This window comes from Pelobates fuscus, chromosome 13 (assembly GCF_036172605.1).
Source record: "Pelobates fuscus isolate aPelFus1 chromosome 13, aPelFus1.pri, whole genome shotgun sequence".
NCBI classification, from domain to species: domain Eukaryota; kingdom Metazoa; phylum Chordata; class Amphibia; order Anura; family Pelobatidae; genus Pelobates; species Pelobates fuscus.
The window spans coordinates 93,299,055-93,314,313 of NC_086329.1; positions in this window are offsets into that span (position 1 = coordinate 93,299,055).

Sequence of the window (15,259 nt, forward strand, 5' to 3'; positions counted from 1 at the left end):
GTTTTATCACAGTCCAGTGCGGGCAGACTATGCAGCGAGCGCGGTTTTATCACAGTCCAGTGCGGGCAGACTACGCAGCGAGCGCAGTTTTATCACAGTCCACTGCAAGCAGACTGCGCAGCGAGCGCGGTTTTATCACAGTCCAGTGCGGGCAGACTACGCAGCGAGTGCGGTTTTATCACAGTCCAGTGCGGGCAGACTACGCAGTGAGCGCGGTTTTATCACAGTCCAGTGCGGGCAGACTACACAGCGAGCGCGGTTTTATCACAGTCCAGTGCGGGCAGACTACGCCGCGAGCGCGGTTTTATCACAGTCCAGTGCGGGCAGACTACGCAGTGAGCGCGGTTTTATCACAGTCCGGTGCGGGCAGACTACGCAGCGAGCGCGGTTTTATCACAGTCCAGTGCGGGCAGACAAGGCAGCAAGCGCGGTTTTATCACAGTCCAGTGCGGGCAGACTACGCAGCGAGCGCGGTTTTATCACAGTCCAGTGTGGGCAGACAAGGCAGCGAGCGCGGTTTTATCACAGTCCAGTGCGGGCAGACTATGCAGCGAGCGCGGTTTTATCACAGTCCAGTGAGGGCAGACTACGCAGCGAGCGCGGTTTTATCACAGTACAGTGAGGGCAGACTACGCAGCGAGCGCGGTCTTATCACAGTCCAGTGCGGGCAGACTATGCAGTGAGCGCGGTTTTATCACAGTCCAGGGCGGGCAGACAAGGCAGCGAGCGCGGTTTTATCACAGTCCAGTGCGGGCAGACAAGGCAGCGATCGCGGTTTTATCACAGTCCAGGGCGGGCAGACAAGGCAGCGAGCGCGGTTTTATCATAGTTGTGTTATAAACCTGCATGGCTGTGCTCAGCTCAGGGTACACGAGATCCAGGCGGCTGTGCCCAGTGACAAACGCCAAATTGCTGCAGAGTGTATTTATTACTTTCCTAGAGAGGAAACCACTGTCACCATAACCACTACAGTGTGCTGCAGTGGTTATGGTGCTGTGTCCCTTTAATTTGTAGGTTATTTTAAACATTTTATCCAGCATTGTCTGTTTGGGGGGGGGATTTGAATGGTAAACCATAGACCAGCCGCTGTCTGGGGTGTTATTATTCTGTGGGGGGGGGGGGGGGGGGGGTAAGGGGGTAATAATTGGGTTACTAATTACTGTTAACCCACAACAAGAGGGTCATCACGCACGGACACGCGCAGGTACACATAGACGCGCGCGTTTAAGTAAGTCCGCGTAATTACGCCCGACCGCGCGTAACTACGCAAGGGCGCGCGTAACTACGCAAGGGCGCGCGTAATTACGCAGGGGTGTGCGTAATGACGCACGGGTTTGCGCAATTGCGCATGGGCGTGCGTAATTACGCGTCAGCGTGCATAATGACGCACAAGCAAGCGCAATGTTACCTATAGTACGTAGCGTTACGCTCGGGCGCGCTTCCCCTCAGCCCTGGTATAAACACTGTGATGAGGTAATAACGGCCGCCATACACGGTGTCCGAGCTCCCATGGCTTTATAGAGTGAGGGAGGTCATACTGCGCCATGTTTTTCGTTCTCTGGTTTATTAGCCGTTAGTTACTGTTTATTTCTTGCTTTACTGGCTGCCGTGTTGGGCTTGGCCCCGCCCCCTAGTGCCGTGTTCTGATTGGTCGGGACCAGCATGCTGTCATGGCCCACTTTGTACCTTCAGCCAATCAGCAGGAGGAGAGGTTCCCTGGCAGCCAGCAGGTCACATGGTGTAATGATGGACATTCCATGGGGCTGGTTATTGTGTTATTGGGGACTGCATACCTACCAAGTGGCCCTATGTAGGAGAGACAGTCCCTATGTAGGACCAAATCCCTCTGTCACTTTTTTTCTAGGAGCTCCATATCAGGACCAGGCTGGCTATCATGCTATGATATAGAGTCCTGCAGCATGAAATATTTAATATTTACATAAACCGTACCCTAATATATCTTCCTGGTAAACAGACGGTCAGGTTATAATGGATAGCCGATAGTAATGTGGTCACAGACGGTCAGGTTATAATGGATAGCCGGTAGTAATGTGATAACAGACGGTCAGGTTATAATGGATAGCCCTCGGTAGTGTCTAGCAGCCAAATGGGACACAGGACTCCAGGTGAGTAATGGTAGAAAATATTTGTAGTTTTATTTTCTTTAAAAGGTGATACAACACCAAGCAGATAAAATATAAAAGTGCAGCAGTAGGTCCAACGCGTTTCGTTCAACACAGGAACTTCATCAGGGACCGCACAGTAAAAGAAATCAACAGCAATATTGCAGATTGTAAAAAAATACACATCCTACTCACCCTAACAATAATCACTATAAATAGGGCTAATCCCAGTGTCCCATTGGTCCTAAGTGTGGGGGGTGTCCTCCGGGCTGCTCTCCATTGGTCAAGGGATAGTATCATCCAGCTGATTCCATTTTCGGCATTTCAATGCCCAGAAAACGAGCGCGTTTTTTTCATACGCCGGAACCGGAAGTAGACGTTTTCTTTCACTTCCGCGTTCCACATGCGTTCCACGTGCGTTCCACATGCGTTCCAAGGGCAGTCCGCACATGCTCAGTGGGTATTACACAACTATCTTAATCGGAAACATCCTAATGCATTTAAAAAAGCCCTTAAAAGCTCAAAAACATAACGAGAGTGCAATTAATCTCTAAAAAGAGAAAAAAATAAATTAATATATGATATACAAACATAATTAGTTACTTTAGTGAACTTGAACTTGTCATGTGACAAAATTAAACATTAAACATTATACTTCTGGTGTCTGTAGTTCTATGGAAATAGCAGACACCTTCTCTGCAAATCTATTTAAAGTGACAGACTCTTCATAAATTTCTATAAACCTCTTCTTTATTAAGGGTATTGTCATAATAAACCCCTCCATAGGTTTATTTTAAAGTGACAGGCACCTTATCTCCAAAAACCTGTTTAAAGTAATAGATTCCTCCGTGAATCAGTAAAGGTGACAAGCACCTATTACAAAATTATTATCCAAGTGACTCATACCTAATAAGCTAAAAAATAAAAAACCATTAACCTATAAATTTTACAAATGTTCCCTGAATATTATTAGTTAAGGACATTATAAATACCTGATTAGTACACATAACTGTATAATATGAACTACATTAATTATTATTATTGTTTCATATATGTTATCTTGAACTGTTTTTTATCTTATTTATATTCTTTGGTTTCATACATATGCACCAAAAATAGATCACTCTCATTGTCCCATATCATCAAAAGAGAAAAAGAAAGAAAGGAGAAAAAAAAAGAAAAAAAGGAGAAAAAAAAGGAGAAAAAAGTAGAAAAAAGTTATCCCCAGGCCAGAGGGAGTCCACATTAACATGTCCCTAATAACCTATATCATTGATTCACTGGTACTCCTTTGTCTAGAGGAAGGGTACTCCCTTTAAGAAGAAATTATGAAGAGAAGAGTAATCGTTACGGTTACTCCAAAAAGCACACCAGATCTATCCCAATGTTTAAGCCCCTGGGTTCCAGGGTCTTTAACTTGTGTATCCAGAAGGTTTCCCTCTGGGATAGCTTCTTAACTCTATCTCCTCCCCGCCAGTAGGGCAGAACATGCTCGATCCCCATACATCGAAATTCTTTAAATGAAAAAGAAGGACAGCTGGAGCAGTGGGCGGAGACTGAATGGGTCGCCCTATCATTAGTGGAGTGAACCAGGTCGCCCTATCATTAGTGGAGTGAACTCTCTCACAGCCAATTTATCAGCATATATGGATTCGTTTCTCCAAAAATATGCCCAGGGGGCCCCCTCATATATACGCGATACTAAGTCCTTTCTCCAAGAATTGGAGAGTATAGAATGGGAATCCGACTACAGTTGGGCCACGCTTGACGTGACATCTCTGTATACGGTAATCAATCACCGTTTGGGGCTGGAAGCCCTTGATCACTATATGTCCCAGGATTTGGACTTGTCCTCAGGCCAGAGGGATTTCATATTGACTTCGGTCCAGTTTATATTAGAACATAACTTTTTCTTTTTTAACGATCAACATTATCTCCAGATAACGGGTACCGCCATGGGCACCAGGTTCGCCCCCAGTTATGCCAACACCTACATGCGGAGATGGGAAGAACTCTTCGTATGGTCTGGGCATGACTGGAGGGAGAGCCTGGTGCTCTGGCGGCGTTATATTGACGATGTGATCGTGATCTGGAAGGGGTCTTCTGACAGCTTTTCAGATTATGTTCATTATCTCAATTCCAACTTGTTCAACCTTGTGTTTACTCCTGAGTGGAACAAGAGCAGGATCCATTTTTTGGACCTCGAAATTTTCTGTGATCAGGGCCAAATCCATACTAAATGTTTCTTCAAGCCAACGGATGGCAATGGTTTCGTTCACCAACGTAGCTGCCACCACAAACCGTGGCTTAAAGGCATAGCGCGTAGTCAGTTCACCAGACTTAAGCGCAATTGTTCCCGCCCAATTGATTTCCATACCCAGTCCACACATATAAAGAATAAATTGTGTGCGAGGGGCTATAACAAAAACACCCTAGAGAAAGAGATCCGTTCCATAGGCTCTTTAGAACGAAGCCAACTTTTGGAGGACAAACCACCGGGGACAGGAGGGAGGGGTAATTTCAGATCTTCCTTTGTAACTCAATACAATACCGATCATCTTAAGATAAAAAGAAGTTTAACTGAATTCTGGCCTATCTTACAACAGGACCCCATTTTGGGCAGTTCTCTATCTGAACGTCCAACAGTGATTTTTAAGCGAAATAAGAACCTTAAGAACATGCTAGCGCCCAGCTATGCGATTAAAACCAACAGATCTAATGTACCTCCCGATTCAGGTTGTTTTAGAGGATGCAATAGCTGCAAAGCCTGCACCACTGCCCATATGGAAAGAACCAAGGAATTCGGCAGTTTTATAACTGGAGAATCCTTTGGGATTAAATCACCAATTAGCTGCCACACGGACCATGTAGTATATTTACTGCAGTGTCCGTGTGGCAAACAGTATGTGGGACGGACACAACGTATTTTTAAAGTTAGAATCTTGGAACACCTCAACAATATACGTAAGGGACTTGTAACCCAATCAGTCTCCACCCACTGCTCCAGCTGTCCATCTTTTTCATTTAAAGAATTTCGATGTATGGGGATCGAGCATGTTCTGCCCTACTGGCGGGGAGGAGATAGAGTTAAGAAGCTATCCCAGAGGGAAACCTTCTGGATACACAAGTTAAAGACCCTGGAACCCAGGGGCTTAAACATTGGGATAGATCTGGTGTGCTTTTTGGAGTAACCGTAACGATTACTCTTCTCTTCATAATTTCTTCTTAAAGGGAGTACCCTTCCTCTAGACAAAGGAGTACCAGTGAATCAATGATATAGGTTATTAGGGACATGTTAATGTGGACTCCCTCTGGCCTGGGGATAACTTTTTTCTACTTTTTTCTCCTTTTTTTTCTCCTTTTTTCTCCTTTTTTTCTTTTTTTTCTCCTTTCTTTCTTTTTCTCTTTTGATGATATGGGACAATGAGAGTGATCTATTTTTGGTGCATATGTATGAAACCAAAGAATATAAATAAGATAAAAAACAGTTCAAGATAACATATATGAAACAATAATAATAATTAATGTAGTTCATATTATACAGTTATGTGTACTAATCAGGTATTTATAATGTCCTTAACTAATAATATTCAGGGAACATTTGTAAAATTTATAGGTTAATGGTTTTTTATTTTTTTAGCTTATTAGGTATGAGTCACTTGGATAATAATTTTGTAATAGGTGCTTGTCACCTTTACTGATTCACGGAGGAATCCATTACTTTAAACAGGTTTTTGGAGATAAGGTGCCTGTCACTTTAAAATAAACCTATGGAGGGGTTTATTATGACAATACCCTTAATAAAGAAGAGGTTTATAGAAATTTATGAAGAGTCTGTCACTTTAAATAGATTTGCAGAGAAGGTGTCTGCTATTTCCATAGAACTACAGACACCAGAAGTATAATGTTTAATGTTTAATTTTGTCACATGACAAGTTCAAGTTCACTAAAGTAATTAATTATGTTTGTATATCATATATTAATTTATTTTTTTCTCTTTTTAGAGATTAATTGCACCTCTAGTTATGTTTTTGAGCTTTTAAGGGCTTTTTTAAATGCATTAGGATGTTTCCGATTAAGATAGTTGTGTAATACCCACTGAGCATGTGCGGACTGCCCTTGGAACGCACGTGGAACGCATGTGGAACGCGGAAGTGAAAGAAAACGTCTACTTCCGGTTCCGGCGTATGAAAAAAACGCGCTCGTTTTCTGGGCATTGAAATGCCGAAAATGGAATCAGCTGGATGATACTATCCCTTGACCAATGGAGAGCAGCCCGGAGGACACCCCCCACACTTAGGACCAATGTGACACTGGGATTAGCCCTATTTATAGTGATTATTGTTAGGGTGAGTAGGATGTGTATTTTTTTACAATCTGCAATATTGCTGTTGATTTCTTTTACTGTGCGGTCCCTGATGAAGTTCCTGTGTTGAACGAAACGCGTTGGACCTACTGCTGCACTTTTATATTTTATCTGCTTGGTGTTGTATCACCTTTTAACCCCTTAAATCCGGAGGACGTACTATTACGCCCTGCAGGAACCGGCTCTAAACGCCGGCGGGCGTAATAGTACGTCCTCGCCATAATGGCCGCCCACGTGGCCGGCGCTAATCGCCCGCTGCAGATCGCGGTCGGGGGGGATGCCTGGCCCCCCAGGCAACCCCCCCTGTGGCCGGTGACCGCGATCTGCAGTCTCTGATCGCAGTGACAGGCTGTCACTGCGACCAGTATTAAGCATGTGTCAGCCGATTTCAAATCGGCTGACACATGCGGCCGGCGGCTTTCCCCTTCTGCAGATCGCGGTCGGGGGACTTACCTGGCCCCCCAGGCAGTCCCCCTGGGGTCAGTGACCGCGATCTGCTAGGTCTGAGATCGCAGTGACAGGCTGTCACTGCGATCTCAGAGCTCTCTGATCGCAGTGACAGCCTGTCACTGCGATCAGTGTTACATGTGTCAGCCTATTGGCTGACACATGTAACTGGCACAGTGATCCCCCTGCAGATTGGAAGGGGGGAGTGCTTGTACCACCCAGGCACTCCCCCCTGTGGTCAATTACCCAATCTGCAGGAGGTGATCACAGTGACAGGCAGTCACTGTGATCACTGATCCTGTGTGTCAGCCAGTGATGTGACATCACTGGCTGACACTGTCTCTGCCCCCTGTCCTGTAAAAAAAATAAAATATTAGTTAAAAAAAGAAATAAAAAAAATGACAGTTACAAATAAAATATACTTAGATCATATATATTATATATATATATATGATCTAAGTATATATATATATATATATATATACACATACACACACATTTACACATACACGACGTGTATTTAAATATTAATATATATATATATATATATATATTAATATCAAATTACACGTAGACTGATACTTATTAAATATATATATAATTATTGTTATATATATATTTATAAATAATATAAAAAAAATAAATATGTAAATACGTAAAAAAATAAAATAAAATAAATAATTAAAAATAAAATATTAAAAAATATATAGATGTGTTTTATTTCGTTCTAACTGTATTGTGATATTAATATATATATATTTATATCAAAATACACGTAGAACGAAATAATATATATATCTATATACATAAATATATACGTATATATCACTATATATATACCTATATATAAATAAAAATATTTTAAAAAAAATATATATATATATACGTATATATACACATATGTATATATATACATATATTAATTCTACACATATATTTATGTAATAATTTTACATAATTAGGTATTCTAATTAATTACAATTAGCGGGACCTGCCTGACCACCCATGCCGAAAGTATAGGGAATTTAATTTGCTAGCACTATATTTAACCCTATAACTTTCCAAGACACCATAAAACCTGTACATGGGGGGTACTGTTTTACTCGGGAGACTTCGCTGAACACAAATATTAGTGTTTCAAAACAGTAAAATGTATTACAACCATGATATCGCCAGTAAAAGTGACGTTTTTTGCATTTTTCACGCACAAACAGCACTTACAGGGACGATATTATTGCTGCAATACTTTTTACTGTTTTGAAACACAAATATTTGTGTTCAGCGAAGTCTCCTGAGTACAACAGTACCCCTCATGTACAGGTTTTATGGTGTTTTCAAAAATTACAGCGTCAAATATAATGCTTGTGTTTAATTTTTTTCACATTAAAATTCGCCAGATTGCTTACGTTGCCTTTATGACCCTATGGTAGCCCAAGAATGAAAATTACCCCTATGATGGCATACCATTTGCAATAGTAGACAACCAAAGGTATTGCAAATGGGGTATGTCCAGTCTTTTTTAGTAGCCACTTAGTCACAAACACTGGCCAAAATTGGCGTTTTTTGCATTTTTCACACACAAACAAATACGAACGCTAACTTTGGCCAGTGTTTGTGACCAAATGGCTACTAAAAAAGACTGGACATCGCTTATTTGCAATACCTTGGGTCGTCTACTATAGCAAATGGTATGCCATTATGGGTGTAAATTTATTTCCTGGGCTACTATACAGTCTCAAAGGCAACGTAACCAATCTGGCGAATTTCAATTTCAAATGTAACACGCTATATTTGACCCTGTAACTTCCCAAAACACCATAAAACCTGTACATAGGGGGTACTGTTTTACACGTGAGACTTTGCTGAATACAAATATGTGTATTTTATTGCAGTAAAAGCAAACAGTATTATGACATTAACAGTTAAAATGTCATGTAGAACGAAAAAAATCAAAAAAAATCTTATTTTCTCCCATTTTTTTCATATTAAATTATGTTTCATAGCTAAATATTTGATATTAAATGAAAGCCCTGTTTCCCCTGAATAAAATGATATATAATAAGGGGGGGTGCATTTAATATGAAAGAGGTGAATTACGGTTGGACAGACATATAGCGCAAATGCCAGGTTTTGTTTACGTTTTGTTTCGTTCACAACTTGTACATTTGGCTGCGGTGTTAAGGGGTTAAAGAAAATAAAACTATAAATAAATATTTTCTACCATTACTCACCTGGAGTCCTGTGTCCCATTTGGCTGCTAGACACTACCGAAGGATACCAACATCCCCCCATATTTCCTGGGGAGGCACCTTGAATGCTGTTTTACCTTTACTATCTCGTGAGTGCATCCATTTAAGCGCACATTTTCACTGTATATACTGTATCACACTATTGTTTTTTTTTTTTTTTTTTTCCTTGTATGTTCCCTATATAGACTGTACAGCCGTATCCCACTTCTGTTTGTGGTTCTATACATATATATGATCGTTTTGTGGTGGATAACGATCTTGGGAGGCTACAGACTGATTGAAGTTAAGTAATCGATATTTAACACTCAACAACGTAGTTGTTTTGTTTTGCTATAATGGATAGCCGATAGTAATGTGATAACAGACGGTCAGGTTATAATGGATAGCCGATAGTAATGTGAAAACAGACGGTCAGGTTATAATGGATAGCCGGTAGTAATGTGGTAACAGACGGTCAGGTTATAATGGATAGCCGGTAGTAATGTGGTAACAGACAGTCAGGTTATAATGGATAGCCGGTAGTAATGTGGTAACAGACGGTCAGGTTATAATGGATAGCCGGTAGTAATGTGGTAACAGACAGGTTATAATGGATAGCCGGTAGTAATGTGGTAACAGACAGTCAGGTTATAATGGATAGCCGGTAGTAATGTGGTAACAGACAGTCAGGTTATAATGGATAGCCGGTAGTAATGTGGTAACAGACAGTCAGGTTATAATGGATAGCCGGTAGTAATGTGGTAACAGACAGTCAGGTTATAATGGATAGCCGGTAGTAATGTGGTAACAGACAGTCAGGTTATAATGGATAGCCGGTAGTAATGTGGTAACAGACAGTCAGGTTATAATGGTTAGCCGATAGTAATGTGGCAACAGACGGTAGTAATGTGGTAACAGACGGTCAGGTTACAATGGATGACCGGTAGTAATGTGGCAAAAGACGGTAGTAATGTGGTAACAGACGGTCAGGTTATAATGGTTAGCCGGTAGTAATGTGGTAACAGACGGTCAGGTTATAATGGATGACCGGTAGTAATGTGGTAACAGATGGTCAGGTTATGATGGATAAGCGGTAGTAATGTGGTAACAGACGGTCAGGTTAAAATGGATAGCCGGTAGTAATGTGATAACAGATGGTCAGGTTATAATGGATAGCTGGTAGTAATGTGGTAACAGACGGTCAGATTGTACTGGATAAGCAATAGTAATGTGGTAACAGTTGGTCAGGTTATAATAGATAGCTGGTAGTAATGTGGTAACAGAGGGTCAGGTTATAACATTGTACAGCGCTACGGAATTTGATGGCGCTATATAAATAATAAAATAATAATAACGGATAGCCGGTAGTAATGTGGTAACAGATGGTCAGGTTATAATGGATAATTATGTGATAACAGACGGTCAGGTTATACTGGATAGGCAATAGTAATGTGGTAACAGTTGGTCAGGTTATAATATATAGCCGGTAGTAATCTGATAACAGACGGTCAGGTTATAATAGGTAGCTGGTAGTAATGTGGTAACAGACGGTCAGGTTATAATGGACAGCTGGTAGTAATGTGGTAACAGACGGTCCGGTTATAATGGACAGCTGGTAGTAATGTGGTAACAGACGGTCAGGTTATAATGGACAGCTGGTAGTAATGTGGTAACAGACGGTCAGGTTATAATGGACAGCTGGTAGTAATGTGGTCACAGACGGTCAGGTTATAATGGATAGCCGGTAGCAATGTGGTCACAGACGGTCAGGTTATAATGGATAGCCGATAGTAATGTGAAAACAGATGGTCAGGTTATAATGGATAGCCGGTAGTAATGTGGTAACAGACGGTCAGGTTATAATGGATAGCCGATAGTAATGTGGTAACAGACGATCAGGTTATAATGGATAGCCGGTAGTAATGTGGTAACAGACGGTCAGGTTATAATGGATAGCCGGTAGTAATGTGGTAACAGACGGTCAGGTTATAATGGACAGCTGGTAGTAATGTGGTAACAGACGGTCAGGTTATAATGGACAGCTGGTAGTAATGTGGTAACAGGCGGTCAGGTTATAATGGATAGCTGGCTAGAGATGCTGGGGGAGAGTCAGAAAGAATAGAGACTCAGCCAGTTGGTGGCTATTATCAGTGTGGGGTAAATAGGGGTGCAGCAGTGAGTCAGGGATGTGGGCTCAGGGAATCCTGGCTCCTATAGATGCTGGCAGGGCTGCTATCCGAAATTTTAGGGCCCGTGACACAGCTCAAGATCTGGGCCCCCGGGGCCAGCCCCGAGTCCGCCCACAAGGATGAAGTGTGTGTGTGTGTATAGTGGATGTAGAATGTGTGATGTGTGTCATGGATGCAGTGTGTGTATAGTGGATGTAGAATGTGTGTAGAGGATGTGGTATGTGTGTCATGGATGCAGTGTGTATAGTGGATGCAGATTGTACGTTTTGTGTAATGTATGTAATGTTTGTATGCATGCATTAGATGCAGAGTGTGTGTGTAGTGACTGTAGGTGTTTATAATGAATGCAGAGTGTGTGTTTGTGTAGTGGATGTAGTGTGTGTACAGTGAATGGAGAGTGTGTGTTTTTGTAGTGGATGTAGTATGTGTACAGTGAATGCAGAGTGTGTGTTTGTATAGTGGATGTAGTGTGTGTACAGTGAATGGAGAGTGTGTGTTTTTGTAGTTGATGTAGCGTGTGTACAGTGACTGCAGAGTGTGTGTTTTTGTAGTGGATGTAGCGTGTGCACAGTGAATGCAGAGTGTGTGGTTTTGTAGTGGATGTAGTGTGTATAGTGCATGTAGTGAATGTAGTGTGTGTGTGTGTAGTGAATGTAGTGTGTTTGAAGTGAGTGCAAAGTGTGGATAGTGAATGTAGTTTGATTGTGGTGAGTGCAGAGTGTGTTTAGTGAATGTAGTGTGTGTGTGTTTAGTGAATGTAGTGTGTGTGTGTAGTGCAGAATGTGTGCTTGTAAGGATGCAGTGTGTGTGTAAAATATGGGGAGTATTTTTCTTTTAAATCTATTTGTGTATATTTAAATTTTATTCCCCCCTCCCTGCTTCTTACCGTGCCAGGGAGTGGGGAGTTCGCCTTGTGGAGGCAGCCAGCCGCGGTACATGGCAGAGAGGGGGCCCAGCAGCACACACTGTCTTCCTTTCCAACTCCTCTCTGACTAACTCTCGCGAGACCGGCCTGTGTGCTGTGCGGAGCATTGCCATGGTAACCTGTGGCAACGCTCTGGCGGCCGCAGGGCGCAGGAAAGTTAGACAGAGAGAATCTAGAAAGGAAGACAGAGTGTGATGCTGGGCCCCCTCTGCAATGTACAGATAGAAGGGGGCCCGCAGTGCACATATGGAATGTGGGGCTTGGACTGCCAGAGTAGTCCGGGCCCCCCAGGACCGCCGGGCCCATGACAACCGTTATGGTTGTCATGCCCTGATGGCGGCCATGGATGCTGTGGTTAAAAAAGGGGAATGTGGGTTAGAAGGGATCTTCTATCTTGATGGCTAATGTTGGTGTGGGTTGAAACAGTCAGCCAACAATTGATTGGGGATCAGCAAAGTTATTTATACATCGTATAGTATGAAATATACAAAATATAACAAGACAAAAAAAAGACAGACTCCTCTTTAAATCTTGTATAAATAGCTTTAAATAATTTTGTGCATTTTAACAATACAAAAAAGTACAATTATTAGTATAAAAACAACCAAAATTAAACACAAACTTAAGGATTTGACTTCCAATTTCGCATACATACATTGTTCAAAACCATGAACTTATTATGTGCTAAGATTCCATCTAATCGTGCTTGGGTTTATCAAGCATCTCTAGTTTATGCTGACAAGGGGACTTGGCAATTTAATTCCTTTTTTTTTGTCATTTTAGGATTTGTGCATACTGTTAACATGGAGACGGCAGTGGCTGTGAGTTTTGATAGGAGCTGCCACCAATCAATCTTGATACCTACATATATCCGTGGGGTATGCTTTTGGTATTTTCATACAGAAATACATTGGAATAAGTACATAGTTTGACATTTTTCACCATTTGTGTGTCTCCTGCTCTTTAACCTCACCACGTAACTCAGTTGAACTTCTTAGCTGCCAAAAATGTAGAGTATATAAATATTTATAAAACCTTCCAATTAGCCCTCTAAAAATAGAGAAAAAAAACTCCAAATCATCCAGCAACATGGTGGGAGAGAAATGTCTCACACATAACCTTAAACACTTGTCCTATCACTTCCCTGGGTGGCCATAACTATGATTTTTCTAAGAATGCTTATGTAGAATGGATACTGCAAGGTTTGTGGTAAGTACTGCTTCCCTGCAGACTGTAGGTAAGAACCCATCATTTAAGGGTCAGTATCATTGACATTTAATACTATTGGAGGGGTGGCAATACTAATGTATTCACGTGCAATACTTGATGTGATGGTGATCTTCTGTTTTATTGACCTTGTAAAAGCAAAGAAATATATTCTCTTAGTTGTAAAGTGTAGCTTTTATAACTTAATATTGCTACCTTTTGGCTGGAATAACTGCAGTTTACAATAAACTCTTTATTGTACTTGAGATTGCACTTTTACACATTTCATATACTCCGTTATTTCATATCTAGCAAAAAGCCAGATTCCTTTTTGTATTGCACAAGCAATGCTTTGTGGATCACTGGTATAATTGAAAGCACCTTGCTACAGTTTACTGTATTAAGATTAACACCTGCTGCCTAGTAATACAGAGGTCTGCAGTGTATCATGGATTCTAGTTATTAGAATAACAGAGAAAGAGAGGCTCATTTGTGGGTATCTGTGTAATCAACACTGTACGGTTGCCCCGGAGTATTGACATTATCAGTTCCAAAACGCTTTGAAACTACATGTTCTGGGTTTTTCAAAATCATCCCGCACAACAAGCCTATAAATTATTAAATAATTCAATAAATAGAATCAAACCAAAATCTATTAGTAAGTTGTGCAGACAATTGAATAGGGCACAGATTTATAGCAACATTGATAACCTGTTGAGTTTGGTGCATTGCTAGTGTATGGTTAAATCTCAGATTGACCGCTATGGGTTAAGGTTAATTTATAAGTCTATGAAAAATAACCTTTTTGGTTAACCCCCCCCACCTTACCTCACTAGCTGACTTTTTGGGTGATTAGCGTTAAAACATGGTATTCTTAAATTAATTAAGCATTATTATCCCACAACAATCAGAAAGCTAGTAAGAAATAGACCCCTTTCTGCTGTTATTGATGTAAGAATCCATTCTACAGTTTGTATTGGTAGCACCATGTGAAGACACCAGGTTCAGTGTGATGTCACGATAGCAGCAAGATTGTCTGCAAGCATGCCCCGTTTACATACAGCTTTATGCGTATATCCTTTCCATTATTCTAATTAATTAAGGTTTGTACAAACTACCATATATACCTGTGATGGAAGCGCTTGCCACTGCCATAGTTTGATAACTAAATTTGCCTTATTGCTCAGTCAGCCTCAAGACTAGCCATCACTGCACTAGGCAGTGTATGCTCACTTAGGGACCTGAGTTAACAGTGTTTAAAAACATTTATCACAAACCAGTATAGTGTTGGAGGCATTTGACCACGTCCCACCCCCTGGATACCAGGAGACTAAAAAGTAACATATGAATAGTACCATATTCATGGCTGTGTTTTGATAATTTTAATGGTCTATTTTAGTATTGTATTGTTCTTTACGACCCTTTGAAAATGAGTTTGAAGAGCATTAGCAGTAAAGGGGTCTATCAAATTCATTAATCTTGCATCTTGTTCCCAAGCCTCTACAAGCAGTAATCACATTTACATGAGCTATTTGCAAAAGCCCGGCACCTCCTGTCTCTTGGCCAGCACTATGCAATATGGCACAGTGTTTTGGATAGCTTCCTGCACTCTCAGACTTTTCCTCCTTAACTTTGTGTTAATATCATAATTATTATTTGCAAGTCAGTATTAAATAGTTTGGGTTTCCAGACCCTACTTTCAGTCCACTAAGCGGGAGTTCTCACCTCCACCAAGTTCCTTTAATGTTTTAGTCCAAGTTGGTTGAATTGCTCAC